The sequence below is a fragment of the Myotis davidii genome, unplaced genomic scaffold (assembly GCF_000327345.1).
Source record: "Myotis davidii unplaced genomic scaffold, ASM32734v1 scaffold284, whole genome shotgun sequence".
In the NCBI taxonomy this organism is placed as follows: domain Eukaryota; kingdom Metazoa; phylum Chordata; class Mammalia; order Chiroptera; family Vespertilionidae; genus Myotis; species Myotis davidii.
Window position 1 is genome coordinate 1254978 of NW_006295261.1, and position 4430 is coordinate 1259407.

General features: G+C 41.2%; 1 protein-coding gene across 1 annotated transcript in view; it reads right to left on the minus strand.

The window, feature by feature from the left end:
- The window catches only part of ADAMTS3 (ADAM metallopeptidase with thrombospondin type 1 motif 3), a 237602-nt gene that overhangs the window by 16447 nt on the left and 216725 nt on the right, over nucleotides 1-4430 (minus strand). The gene's annotated exons all lie outside the window — the stretch shown is intronic.

The following is a 4430-nucleotide window of genomic DNA, read 5'->3' on the forward strand; positions in this document are numbered from 1 at the left end:
GGTTGGCTTATTTCAACTAGCATAATGCTCTCCAGGTTCATCCATGCTGTCACAAAAGGTAAGAATTCCTTCTTTTTTAAGGCTGAGTACTATTCCATTGTGTAAAGGTACCACAGCTTTATTATCCACTCATAATTCATTGGTATTTTAAACTAAACTTTTAGAAACACCTTTTGTTTGAGAAATCGAGGGATGCTAAATTGCTAGAAAGCTGGGGTTATCTCAGTTCTATTATTTTCTTTTCCCCTTCTAGTCTTTGTTTTTAAAGAAGCATTAAAAACTATGCCCTGGCCCTTACACTCTAGCCAGATGTCTAATGCTTTCAGTCCCAGACAACCTAGCCCCCATGTTTCGGGGCTCCCTCGCTGAGGTTCCAGTCCTTTAGGGAAGGAAAGAAAGATCATGATGATAGAGCACTGCTTGTCCACAAACCTCTAGGCTAGCTATAGATCTCCTATCTCTCCAGCCCACATTGATCCCTATGTCCACATTACTATCAGCGAGCAAAGCCTTGAGGCCACCACCGTGGAGGTGAAATGGCAGGGCTCTGAGACAAGACACCTGTGTGGCTGGAAAAGAATGCAGCGTAGTTACATAAAAGTGGAATAGAGCTCTGATCTCCAATCATTCAAACTTAACACGATTTTGAATATTATATGTCCTGCTATAAAATCATCTAACCCATGGAACAGAATGATAGTCCAAAAATAAACCCACATACATTTAGACAATTAATTTTTGACCTAGGTGAAAAGACAATGTAATTGAAAAATAACAGTTTCTGGTTTGTTTGTTTTCTGTTGTTGTTTGAACAAATGGTGCTGAAACAACTGGACATTGTGGTGACTTCAAATACTGTCCACAGATCCTTTGTACTTTCCCTCTCCATACATGCAGCTTAAACCCTCACCCCTCCCATGTGGGCTGGACTCACTGACTTGCTTCTGGCAAACAACAGCAGACAAGAGGGGATATCACTTCCAAGATGAGGTTAGAAAAGACTGATTCTGTCTTGGTTGTACTCTTTCACTTTCTCTGTCACCTGAACCACTTGTTCTAGTGGAAGCCAGCTGCCATGGGATGTGGACACCGAAGCAACCTATGGATAAGCTTAAATGGTGAACATCCCAGGCCCACCAGTCCCCACAGGAATAGCTTAGGAGTAACCTTCTGAGGCCTCCCAACAGCCACTGACTGAGCTGGTAAGCCTGGAGGTGCTTCCCATGGCTGACAGCAACCTCATGAGATACCCTGAGCCAGAACTATCCATTTCATCTGCTTCCAGATACCTGATCCACAGAAACTAGGAGACAAGGAATGTTGCTTTGTATTTAGACACTAAATTGGGGTTAATTTGTTATGGGGCAATAGATAATATAAACATCTGTATGCAAAGTAAGAACCTAACATATCACACAAAATTTATGTAAAAATTAACTAAAAATGGTTCATAAACCTAAATGTGAAGTGTAAAACTACAGAACTGTTACCAAAAAAGAGAAAACATTTTGACCTTGGATTAGGCAAACAAAACAAAACAAAACAAACAACAACACCCAACTAACACCAAAATCGTAATCCATAAAAGAAACAAGATCTCAGCAAAGTTAAAATATAATATTTTGCTCTGTGAGAGACTAAGAGAAAGGAAAAAAAAATATAGACTAGAAGAAATATTTGGCAAATCACTTATTTCACAGAGGACTTATTATATCAAGAATATATAAACAACTCTTAAAACTCAACAAAAAAATAACTACTTTAGCAATAGGCAAACGATTTGAACAGGCACTTTACCAAAGGGAAATAATTTTCAAAGGAAAAACAAACCCTTGGGATTGAGTGGGAAGATTTGGTTTTAGATTAGTGCCATATTTGTTATAGAGAGTCTAATAAATATTTGTACACAGAATGCAACACTGTGTACAATCGAGTAGATGTCTTCTGCTTTCATCCATGTGGGAGTAATAGAGGTACCTCCCTGACATTAAAAGCAATAAAACTGGACAGAATTATAGGAGGGAAGTTTGGGGGCAGAGGAAGACAGTGAGTAATAGCAAAGGACAATGATCCCTGTGAGAAGAGAAAAGTGCCAGGTCCTGGCTTCCTGACAGAGCCAGGTCTGGCCCCTGGCACAGGTTGCTGAACTCCAGCCAAGACCGCATTCTCACTGAGCTGAGGGGACAGAGTGCAGACTATGGAACTCACAGGGCAGAGCACTAAAGAACAGGGGGCTGCGTGGAGGGGTGGCCCAGAGGATGCATGAGTCCCAGGCTGAGGACTGGTCTGTGCATGCCCGGGGCCAACACACCACACCACCTACTGGTGAGTGGCTGCTGCGGGCCTGGGAACAGGACAGAGGTGCTCAGAGTCAGATGGGGCTGAGAGACCTGGGAGTTCTTATCCAGCCAGCGTCAAGAGGCCTCATCAACCCCCAGGTGTTGAGTTAATGCTCCAAAAATGCCAAGTCATAAAAATAAGGACAAAATGAGAAAGCTCAGCTGTAATGAAGAATAAACCAGGACCCTAGGATCAGAGGGAACTGACTATCTGCCAGCTATGATAAACCCAACTCCTGTAAGGAAGGTGACATAAACCAAAGGCCCTACAACTCATCATCTATCATGTCCAGTGTATAATAAAAAAGACTGTTGAAGCAGGAAAATGACTCATTAAAAAAAATCAGTCCATAGAAGCAGACAACGTGAAGATGCAGGACTTAAAGGAAAAATTAGACAAAATGAGTGGAAATATACAGAAATCTCAGCAGAGACGCAGAAATGACTTTGGGGGAGAAAATGGAAATTCTAGAAAAGAAAAGCACACCAGCATCTGACATGGAAAATTTACTGGCTGAACTCAACAGCAGATTGGAGACTACATAAGACACAGTCAGTTAGCCTGAACACAGCTCAACAGAAACTCTCCAATCTGAAGAACAGAGAATAAAAGATCATACAGCATAACCAAAGCCCGAGAGACTTCTGGAATAATTTCAACTGGTTTAACATACATGTACATGAGTCCTAGGAGTAGAGAAATGACGGGGGTGGGAGAGGGCTGGCAAACAAACTTGAACACATAATGGTAAACGAATCCAAAATTGGTGAAAAACTTCAACTTTCAGAGCCCAGATGCTTGGTGAATCCCAAGCCTGACACATACAAAGAAGTCCACAAACTAAGCATAAACAAACTATTAAACACAGCAAAATGACAAAGAAAAAAATCTTAAAAAGTAGCCTGAGAAAATGGACACTTTATGTATAGAGCAGCAATATAAATGAGGCTACTTCTTATCAGAAATTATGGATTCTAGAAGACAGACATTACATGAATGAGTCAAAGGTGGCCCCTGTCTATTGGCCCTGAGGTTGTCTAGTCCTTCACCACAGGCTGAGCCTCTTTAGCTTAAAAGCCTGCTAGCAGCAAACCCCAAATTTTATATACAGTTGTTTCAAATGTAGCCCAAACAAGCTTGTTGTTAGCCATTAGAGGTAGCTTGCTTAGCAGACGCATATGAAACTGTATGCAATATCTGCTAACTATACGTGAAAGTGGGGCTATAAGGATCCCCAGCTGCTGCTGCCCCTGGGAGCACTCAGACCCAGAGGCTCCCCCTGTGCTGCTGAGCGCTATCACCTAGCTACATAAAGCCCCTCTCCACTCTCTTCTCTCATGGAAGTTCCCTTTCTTTTCTTCCCGATTGGATGGTGGCCCGACAGGCGAACCTTAGCAGCTAAGGTGTCACCAGTAAAGCTTGTGTATGTTAGTGCCACCTCAGAGTCATATCCTTGATCAGCCCTGACATTCCTGGAACTCCCTGCAACATTGTAAAAACATCTTCAAAGCACCGAAAGAGAAAGACAAACTAGCAACCAACAAGTTTGTATCTAGTAAACATACCCTTTAAGAACAAGGGTGAAATAAAGATGTTTTCAGATAATTGAAGGTTGAGAGAATTCTTTGCCAGCACACATACCCACACTACAAGAAATGTTACGGGAAGTAGTGTCTATTGAAAGTGAATGACACCTGGTGGAAAGTCAGACTTACAAGAAAAAATGAAGAATTTTGGAAATGGTAAATATATATTTTCTTGTCTTGATTACTCAAGCAAAAAATCATAATACTGTTATTGGGTTTATACTGTTCATATAATTATATAATAAAATATATGGCAAAGTTGTCAGAGTGGAAAGAAGCAGATAAATGGAATTATAAAAAAAACCAAGCAACTAAATATTCAATGTTCAAGATAAAAGTGCTTTCAGATAAATAAATAAGAAAATCACAGCTAGAACTAAAAGACGGAAGGGACATCACCCAGACCCACAGGAACGCTGGCTGAGTGGAAGTCCTACAACTAGGAGGAAAGAGTAACGTATACGGACACTCAGAGGAGGCGCAGTGCTGAAGTCAAATTCTGAG